The sequence below is a fragment of the Arachis ipaensis genome, chromosome B8 (genome assembly GCF_059453495.1).
Source record: "Arachis ipaensis isolate K30076 ecotype BB chromosome B8, ASM5945349v1, whole genome shotgun sequence".
NCBI lineage: Eukaryota > Viridiplantae > Streptophyta > Magnoliopsida > Fabales > Fabaceae > Arachis > Arachis ipaensis.
In genome coordinates, this window is record NC_142443.1 from 13,487,285 (window position 1) to 13,498,551 (window position 11,267).

The window sequence follows — 11,267 nt, forward strand, 5'->3', positions numbered from 1 at the left end:
TGCCGTTAGGGATCCATTAACAGAATTGACGGTGGGACAAAATTGAGACGATTTTGAAACATTAGGGACTTAAATAAGACGAAAACGTTGGGGACAAAAACGATACATAGAAATAAATTTTAGTTTTATCCTTCAATAATATCAATTTTTTATTGTACATAGTATTCAATTAATTTTTAATCATATCTAAGTAAATTACACTTAATCACATTACTTTCATTCTAAATAAATTTATTTTTTTATAATTTTACACTTAAAGTTATAAGTTAATATAAAAATATAAAAAAATTTATTAGAATGAAAGTAGTGTGATTAAGTATAATTTACTTACATGTGATTAAAAAATAATTGAATATTATATACAGTAAAAAATTGATATTATTGAAGGATAAATTAAAATTTATTTCTATGTATCGTTTTTGTCCCTAACGTTTTCGTTCTATTTAAGTCCCTAACGTTTCAAAATCGTCTCAATTTCGTTCCGCCGTCAATTCTGTTAGCGGATCCCTAACGGCTGGACAATATTGAGCCAATTTTAAAACGTTAGTGACTTAAATAGGATGATTGAAACGTTAGGGACAACTTTGGAACTTACCCCAAACGTTGGGGACAAAAACGATGCTTTATTCTTATTGTTATTATTATTGTTGTTGCTGTTGTTGTTATTACTGCAATCATTCTGATTTTGTTTAGGTGGAATCATTGGCGCTGGCATATAAGATATACACGGAAGCCTACTGCGCATTTTAGGCGAGGACTCGATGACATGGGAGTCGACGATGTAAGTTTTAACCATTTATGTTAGGCTGCTTATTTAGAATAATAATTTTACTAATCGGCCTCATGGTTACTAATGTGCAGTTTATATGGCGGCCGTATATAGGAGTGGGGGTTCCGGAGTACCTCGCTGTAAATTTGTTTATGTGCTCCACAAAGTCGCCATTAGTGTCATTCGAGTGTATAGAGTGGCATCCGACAGACTGAGTTAGACGACAGTTCAGGCTGCAACAGCTTCCACCAGACTCAGCATTCGAGATTGGTCGTGATCATTGCAGGCAGTTGACAGGCCCACAAAACTATGACTGGAGAGACAGGAACATTCAATGGGTTAACTTGTGGATATCTGGCTGCTATAACACACTGCAGTTAGGGGACGAGATTGTCGACTTTCATCCTCTCTCGGTATACTACGATTGGTACACACAGCAGTACGGCCATCACCTACGACTGTCAGGTGAAGATGCTGACACGAACACAGGAACAATAGGAAGAACCAGCTGGACCTCAGCAGTAAATTCCCCCACATGAGCACCAATATCAAGCACCGAGATATGACCAAGGGTTTCAGGTATCATTAAGGTTTATTATCATTAATGTTACCGTTATTAATTATTATTAATTATTACTAATTATTATCTAGGTTCTAGCATATGAGCACCACTTTGAGGCTCTGGCATATAAGCACCAGTTCCAGATGCCAGGGTATGAGCACCAATTTCGGATAAGCCAATCGCACCCTGCACCATAACCCTTGCATTTCGCATAGAATGTCTGCAGCTCAAATTCATAAACAGTGTAATCAACTCCTCTAGATATAGTGTAGCTTTTGATTGTAGATATCACCGACTCTCTAGAACTAAATTCCATTCCAACACTAAACTCACCATCTTCCGCCGCAACATTGCCTTCACCTACAACACGCGAACCATCGTCAGTCGGACAAGACAAATAAAATAAATGGTAGTGGTAACTTTAATTAATAACCATAAGATAACATACCAATATTTGCATACTCAGAAAATTCCAGGACATGCATGGCTTCGATCCAGAGTACGCATAAAAGACGGAATGCCAAAAGGGTGCTGACATACAATCGCATGCGCCTCATTTTGTACCGCCAGATTGCCTGCCAAGTCTCCGTCATCAACTTCATAGTTGGCTTCAAACTCCTCTTCATTGTTGTCGTTATCTTCTTCCCAATCTATATCCCCGAGTTCATCAACGTTGACATCGTCGCCAACCGCATCCATCGCCGTATGCTGTTCAAACTCAATGTACAGCTCTATCATCGGCACATGAAATCGGGTTTGTTGATAAATATAGAACATCCGTTGCATGCATGCGTCGTCAGTAATGGACACTAGTTGAAACTGTATCAGCCCACCAAATACTTGTACAGGATTCTGTGCAAAATATTGCTCACCCTTTTCAAAATGTGACTTTGTATGTTCTCACAAAGACCATTTTGTAACTCTACAAAACTCATGGTACATGGAATAGCAAATAAAAACGAACATTCACAAACAAAAGTCACTCATTCGTGTGTATTTGGTATAATCTCATCGTTATAATACACTCGCATAAAGAGAGTACAAAAGAAGAAAACTAACCTGTAGAAGAAAAAAGACGACGACTGCCCGTTGAACGAAGCGACGGCAAATCCACACTAACAAATCACTTCCAAAAGAAGGGAAAATAGAAAGTACGGAGACGTGAAAGCTTGGGAACAGAGGAACGAAGAACCACCAACGAGCCAGAAAATGAAACAGAAGAATAAGAAAGAAAGGAGAAAGTTACAGTGAACACAGAAAGAGAAACTGAAGAAAGGCTGTTTTGAACAAAATTCAAAATAAAATGAAAAGTAAAGAAGCAGAGGAGACGGCTTTGGAAGAAGCTAATGGGTATTTAAAACTCTCGCATATTCCCAAGGAAGCATAAAACGCGCGCTACAAAAAGGAGAGCGTTCTACATTTAAAGCTACTAAAGTGAAGTTCTGCAAACAAACCCAAAATGCTCGAGCTCGGCTTCTCCAAAAAAGGATCGAAGTCTAAAGGACTCGACCTTAAAAGGAAAGACCGCACTCAAGCAGGGGCACTGTTCATGCCCTGGGTCGAGCTGTACGACTCGGGCTGACTGAAGACAAGTCGACCGACCTGTTCAGGTCAGGATTACCTGACCTCTTTAGAAAAGAGGTCGGCCAAGCCGCTACAAGAGCCCAAAAGAGGGCCCAAACGGAGGACACAACCCAAATCTAAAGGCAACCCAAAGCCCAGAAAGATAAGGGCAGTTCCCTTAAAGATAAGATGACTTCACTCAAAAGATAAGATAAGATAACTATCTTATCTCAAGAGAAGGTCACTCCACACCATTATAAATACACTGGAGCACCCAGGTATAACTCATACTCTGATTCTACTAAAAACCTGCTTAATACCCTTACTAACTTAAGCATCGGAGTCCCTTGTAGGTACCACCACCCTCTGGTGACAAAGGATCAGCACCACCACCAAGTTCACCAGCCAGACACGGCGGCTACAACCACCATCAACAAGTCGGACACAGCAGCGCCGACCAGCACAAAAGATCTCGTCTGAGATTGACCTACAGTTTCAGGTAACCCTTGGAACACCGACCTTGTCGTGATCGGGCAGTGAATTTGGTTTTCACCTTGCCGACCTGTCGTAATCGGGCGTCTTGGTAGGAAAATTTTTAGGGAATCTGCAAACTTTTAAACAATAGAATAAAAATATGAATAAGAGTGTGTACATGTTAGTGTTTACCCTTCTAGGTCGGGCAATCTTTTAGATCTCGGCCTGGCGCCCTTCTTAGATTACAGACATGCCATGATTTTGGTAGCTCTCGCCCCTCGAGGTCGGACACTTTGTGGTGACCTTTTCCTAGTACTTCTGAACAACTTAGTATGGTCCTTTCCAGTTGGCTGCTAGCTTCCCTTCTCCTGACCGACCTTAGGTCCATTCGATGCTTTAGTGCTTCCTTTCTAATCCAAGCTCTTTCTCAGACTTTTGGAAGTAGGTCGAGCTCTTCCCTTTGAGTTTGGGAGTTGGTATCTTCGTTGTTCTTGATTTGAGCCGTTTCTCATATTCTTTTCTGCAGGTTAGTCGTTCTTTTCTCTCTCTTTTGTTTTGACCTTTTGTTTGAGAGGTGTTCGGACCGTTTGGGTATAGATTGTCGACTTTTCTTCTCTGTGTTCTTGCCCTGTTGTTGCCTCCAAAGGGTGCTGTTCATACCCTGGGTCAAGCTGTCCGACCCGGGATGTTTAGCGACAAGACGACTTGACCTCTTCAGGTCAGACTATCCGACCTCTTCTCAAAGAGCTCGGCCAAATATCCGACCTCTTCACAAAGAGCTCGGACAAAACGCCACAGAGGCCCAAGTAGGCCCAAATGAAGGAACACAGCCCAATCTAAAGGCAGCTAAAGCCCAGAAAAGATAAAGGCGGTTCCTCAGAAGATAAAGATGACCTCACTCAAAGATAAGATAAGATAAGATAAGATAACTAACTTATCTTATCCGAAAAGGTCACTCCACACCATTATAAATACACTGGAGCACCCAGGTATAACTCATACTCTGATTCTACAAAAAACCTGCTTAATACCCTTGCTAACTTAAGCATCGGAGTCCCTTACAGGTACCCCCACCCTCCGGGGACGAAGAATCAGCAGCATTCTCAGTCCAACAAGTCGGACGCAACAGCTCCGGTCACCACCCAGAAGTTGGACACGTCAGCACCGACCAGCACAGAAGATCTCGTCCGAGATTGACGTACAGTTTCAGGTAACTCTCGGAACATTGGCGCCGTTGTCGGGGAACCTGGAAGTCATCCCATCACCATGGCGGACGACCATGACAATGATCACAACTCTGATTTGGTGGATAAAACACCAAACAAAAACACGGATGCCACCTCTAAAGACGCACCTCAAAACGGGGGAGATAAGCAACCCCCAAACATAGAAATTTTGGAAGCTATCCGTGAGCAACAGAATCACCTTAAACAACACGAAAAGAGAGGCTGAGCATCAACGGGAAGCCGAGAAGGACCTCCAAAGGAAAACTAGGCGACGCCGAGAGTTAAAAGATAAGCTATTAAAACTCGAAGCCGATCTCAAAACCAAGACGGCTCGATCCAGTCACGAAGATAGCCCTCACAAAGATCAAGACCCATTCACCAAAGAGATCATGAAAGCTAAAGGTCCCATAGGACTTCAAAGCTCCCAACATGACTCTGTACAACGGCACCACAGATCCCGGCCATCATCTCAGTAATTCCAGAAGTAGAATGTACCTCACTGACGCCTCAGACGCAGTTCGTTGCAAAGCCTTTCCTGCTACCTTAACAAAGACCGCAATTAGATGGTTCGACAATCTGCCTCCAAGGTCCATCTCAAGCTTCGACGATTTAGCTAAGAAGCTTTCAGCCAGATTCTCCATCCAGAAAGACAAAACCAAGCACGCCCCAAGTCTATTGGGGATCAAGCAAGGAGATCGGGAAAAGTCTCCGCAGCTACGTAGAAAGATTCAACAGGGCGTGTCTAGACATACAAAGTCTACCCACCGAAGCGGCCATCATGGGCCTCATCAATGACCTCCGAGAAGGGCCCTTCAGCCAATCCATATCGAAAAGGTATCCCACATCTCTAAATGAGATACAAGAACGAGCTGAAAAATACATCAACATGGAGGAAAACTCTCGACTAGGAGAGAGCTCAAAATTCGGATTCTCCTGAACCACCACAGGACAAGGATGAAGAAACCAGGAAGAACGAAGACCAACCCACTGAGAAACCTATCTCTTATGGATGTTTAACGAGAAATACGCAACACTAAGAAGATCTCACCACCTCGCCCAATCAAAAGCATTAAGGACAAAGAGGTCGGATGGGTTGAAGGTCCACTTCATGCCAAAGAGGTCGGACGAGTTGAAGGTCCACCTCACGCCAAAGAGGTCGGACGAGTTGAAGTTCCACCTTACGCCAAAGAGGTCGGACGAGTTGAAGGTCCACCTCACGCCGAAGAGGTCGGACGAGTTGAAGGTCCACCTCACACCAAAGAGGTCGGACGAGTTGAGGGTCCACCTCACACCAAAGAGGTCGGACATATTGAACGTCCACCTCACACCAAAGAGGTCGGACAAGTTGAACGTCCACACACCAAAGAGGTCGGACAAGTTGAACGTCCACTCACCAAAGAGGTCAGACAAGTTGAACGTCCACTCACCAAAGAAGTCGGACGAGTTGATCGTCCACCTCACACCCCTGAGAGACATGTTCATGGAGGATTCGCAGGAGGAGGGATCTCTAAATCATCTCGCAAAAGACACCTCAAAGAGGTATATTAAGGAAGGGAGAGAGGTTTGAATAGGACAACAGAGTGCGAACAAGCCTTCTGAGATTTCAAAAATTCTTGGGGCAACCACCCATTCTTACCCGACTATGGGAAAGTGAAGAACTCATATTCTACCTCGCAATGGAAAGTCAGGCAATAGCCTCACCAATAGTAAAAAAAGACGAAAGGGGGAAACAACCCATCTACCTCATCAGCAATGCTCTACAAGGGGCCGAACTAAACTATCAAAAGATAGAAAGTTTTGCCTACGCCCTCATACTCACTTCTCGACGACTCCGCCTGTACTATCAAGGTTCGGACCAACTAGCCCATAAAAGGCATCTTTAGAATCCTACATTGGGCAGCAGAGTTGTCCGAATTCGACCTTCAACATGAAGCACGGACGGCCATCAAATCACAGTATATGGCCAACTTCATTGCAGAATACACTGACACCCCGGAAATCCCTACAAATTGGAATCTCTACGTGGACGACTCTTCAAACAAAACTGGGAGCGGCGCAGGTGTAATTATAGAAAGCGATCAGGGAACCCAAATCGAGCTAAATAACCAAGTACGAGCTGATGCACTTTCAAAACTAAGTCAGCACCAACAGCTCGGACAATTCGGGGATATGAGGTCAAATATTCCTACAGTAAGAAAAAGAAAAATGGGGTTACTACCAAACAACTCGGGCAAATAAGGAAACAACTCGGGCAATAACAGCAAAACATCAAGTGTCAGATACAGCAGTAAAAGGGAAACCCCAGGACTCACACGAAAGTCCAGGGGCACCCTTTGGAGGCAACAACAGGGCAAGAACACAGAAAAGAGAAGCCGACAATCTATACCCAAACAGTCCGAACACCTCTCAAAATAAAAGAAAGAACCAAAGTTCTTTAGATCAAAAGGGAGCCTGGGCTGAGGAGCTCCCACAAGTCCTATGGGCATATCGAACAACGCCACATTCCACTACAAAGGAATCACCCTTCCAATTAGCGTATGGAATGGAGGCAATAATCCCAGTAGAGATTGAAGAAGGGTCGCCTAGAGTGATCCACGATAGTGAAGAAGCCAACTCCCAACTTCAAAGGGAAGAACTCGACCTACTTCTGGAAGTCCAAAAAAGAGCTCGGATTAGGGAAGAAGCATTAAAACGTCGAATGGCTTCGAGATACAATCAAAAGGTAGTACAGCAAGTTTTTTCTGAGAACGACCTCATCCGAAATGATACCGGAACAACCCGACCTGGAGAAGGAAAGCTGGCAGCAAACTGGAAAGGACCCTACTGAGTCATAGAAGTACTGGGGAAAGGCTACGACAGAGTATCCGACCTCGAGGGGCAAGAGCTACCAAGGCCATGGCATGCCTGCAATCTAAAAAGGGCGCCAGGCCGAGATCCAAAAAGATTGCCCGACCTAGAAGGGTAAGTACTAACACGTATACACTCTTATCTTCATTTTATTATTTAAAAGATTGCAGATTTCCTAAAAAGTTTTCTACCAAGACGACCGATTACGGCAGATCGGCAAGGTGAAAACCAAACTCACCGCCCGATCACGACAAAGTCGGCAAGATGAAAACCAAATTCATCGTCCGATTTCAAAGCGACAAGTCGGTAAGGTGAAAACCAACTTCACCGCCCGACCATGATGAAAACCGAATTCACCGTTTGATTTTGATAAAGGTCGACAAAGTGGAAACCAAATTCATTGCTCTACCAAGACGTATTAATCTGAAACATTCATCGTCCAATTATAAAGCTACAGGTCAGCAAAAAGTGAAAATCAAATTCACTGCACGATCACGACAAAGACCAACAGAGATAAAAACCAAATTCATCAAAGGTCGAACAAACGAGGGTTAAAACCCAATTTCTACAAAATCGGCAAAGATGAAAACAGAATAATGCAAGAAGTTATCGAAAGTGATCCATACAAAGGACCTGACGAGGTCTTAACAAAATGGATTGCTAAATAATAACTTAAGACTGACCGACATACCAGAAGTCGGACCAGTCGCAATAACCCAAGTTATAAGTAAAGCCCTGGAAAGAGGTCTGGCCAGCCCTATAAAAGAGGATTACTATAACTTAGAAGGGCCCGACATGATGAAGTCGGCCCAAAAGCTACAAAAGTTATAATAGTAATCCCTGAAAGAGACTTGAACAAGGTCCAAGAAAGAGGATTACAGAAATAACTTAGGAGGACCCGACATGAAGAAGTCGTCCCAAAAGCTACAAAAGTTATAAAAGTAATCCCTGAAAGAGACCTGAACAAGGTCCAAGAAAGAGGATTACAGAAATAACTTAGAAGAGCCCGACATGACAGAGTCAGCCCAAGCGACAAAAGTTATAAAAGTAATCCCTGAAAGAGACCTGAACAAGGTCCAAGAAAGAGGATTACAGAAATAACTTAGAAGAGCTCGACATGACAGAGTCGGCCCAAGCGACAAAAGTTATAAAAGTAATCCCTGAAAGAGACCTGAACAAGGTCCAAGAAAGAGGATTACAGAAATAACTTAGAAGGGCCCGACATGATGAAGTCGGCCCAAAAGCTACAAAAGTTATAAAAGTAATCCCTGAAAGAGACCTGAACAAGGTCCAAGAAAGAGGATTACAGAAATAACTTAGGAGGACCCGATTTGACGAAGTCGGCCCACAACACAAAAGTTATAAAAGTAATCCCTGAAAGAGACCTGAACAAGGTCCAAGAAAGAGGATTACATAAATAACTTAGAGGGACCAGACAAGAAGAAGTCGGACCAACGAAAACTACAGCTTGGACCGACAAGAAGAAGTCGGACCAACGAAAGCTACAGCTTGGACCGACAAGAAGAAGTCGGACCAACGAAAGCTACAGTTTGGACCGACAAAAAGAAGTCGGACCAACGAAAAACGTGCGCTAAAACAGACATAGCTCCGCCCAAAAAGCCACGGCTCCACGACAAAGCTATCAAAATTGTTCAGACTGACTAAAAGGTGTTCTACAAGAACACTAAAAAGTCGTCGGACAAGTTAGCCCCAAAGACCACCTCGACCAAGCAGAAAGAGGACAAAACCAGAAGTGATCAAAAGAGGTCGGACAACAAAGTACCGACACTCTACGAAGATCCACAAAGGGGACAAAGACATCTCGCAACAGCCAGAGGAAGGCCAGAAATGCTTTGCTAAAAAGTACAAAGTCTTGAAAAAAGACACTACTTAAAAGGCAAAAGCACAAATCAAAACGGCGCTAAAAAGTCATCCAAACAGACTATAAAAAGGTTTCCCATCGGAACACTACCTAAAATGTTGTTGGATTATGACTAAAAAGCCCGAGCAGTAAAGACAAACAAGTCAGAAGAAGGCTGAAAAGACCTCTCAACAAAATAAAAAGGGCAATACCAGACTCGCACAAGAAGAAACTACTCAAGATCGACCAAAGTCAGGATGCTTGAGCACGACTTTCCCAAAGAGATCGAAGCTCTAAAAGCACGATCTCACGGAAAGGTCCAAACTCAAGCAGGGGCAAAGTCGTACAGGTTGACGTCAGCTAAGAAGAGGCGCAAGAACGATCTCAAAAAAGAACAAGCCAAAAGGTGGGGAAACAACTTAAAGCTCAAATGTGCTTAGCTGAAAGGGATACAACTCCACTCAAAGAAGGCACAATCTCAAACAAGGCTACGAACATCATCCGAGACTAAAAAAGGTTATATATATATATAGAAAACAAAAAAGTCATTGGACAAGTCACTAAAATCCCGGATATCAAGCTGCAAGGATAACTTCGCCAAAGCAGAGGGTTGTCAACACAAACTTAAAGCAAGGCGTGATCTAGAAGGCAAGGGTAGAAAACCCACACTACCGCTCAAAAGTGGTTGGACTGTGAAGTACCAAACCTCTAGAAAATCTACAAAGATTGCAAAGCAATGAAGAAACAAGCAAGACAGATGCTTGAGCACGACTTCCAAAAAGATCAAAGCTCTGAAAAGCACGATCTCACGGAAAGATCGAACTCAAGCAGGGGCACTGTTCATACCCTGGGTCAAGCTGTCCGGCGACAAGCCGACCGACCTCTTCAGGTCAGACTATCCGACCTCTTCTCAAAGAGCTCGGCCAAATATCCGACCTCTTCACAAAGAGCTCGGACAAAATGCCACAGAGGCCCAAGTAGGCCCAAACGAAGGAACACAGCCCAATCTAAAGGCAGCTAAAGCCCAGAAAAGATAAAGGCAGTTTCTCAGAAGATAAAGATGACCTCACTCAAAGATAAGATAACTAACTTATCTTATCCGAAAAGGTCACTCCACACCATTATAAATACACTGGAGCACCCAGGTATAACTCATACTCTGATTCTACAAAAAACCTGCTTAATACCCTTGCTAATTTAAGCATTGGAGTCCTTTGCAGGTACCCCCACCCTCCGGAGACGAAGGATCAGCAGCATTCCCAGTCCAACAAGTCGGACGCAACAGCTCCGACCACCACCCAGAAGTTGGACACGTCAGCACCGACCAGCACAGAAGATCTCGTCCGAGATCGACCTACAGTTTCAGGTAACCCTCGGAACAGGTGCCCCTGGACTTTCGTGTGAGTCCTGGGGTTTCCCTTTTATTGCTGTATCTTTTTGCTGTTATTGTCCGAGTTATTTTCTTATTTGCCCGAGTTGTTTGGTAGTAACCCCATTTTTCTTTTTCTTACTATAGGAATAGTTGACCTATGTCTTCTTGCAAAAAACATTGCTGAGATGTCTACTAAGATCCCGGACGGCATTTCTGACTGGCTGGATTTCATAGTTTTAATGTGTGTTCTTGAGTACTGTGTGCGACCTAGGAGGTTCCATAGAATTTATAGGGATAGGGATGAGGAGAAGAATCATGAGTTGGTGTCGCTGGACCCTGAGGAGAGGGTTTGTTTTCCTTCCTTGACTCCGGGGGAACGACCCTGACCTGATATGCTTAGGACCTTTTCTTCCACCGAGATTGATGGATTTTGTAGTGTTTTCTGGATGAGGCTTCTATTATTGCCCCCTGGTTTGGTGCTGAATGGTTTTGAAAGTGCATTAGCTCGGGCATTCTGTTCCCAAGGTATATGTCGGACCTCATATCCCCCGAATTGTCCGAGCTATTCCGTGGTGCTGGCTGGTTTTGAAAGT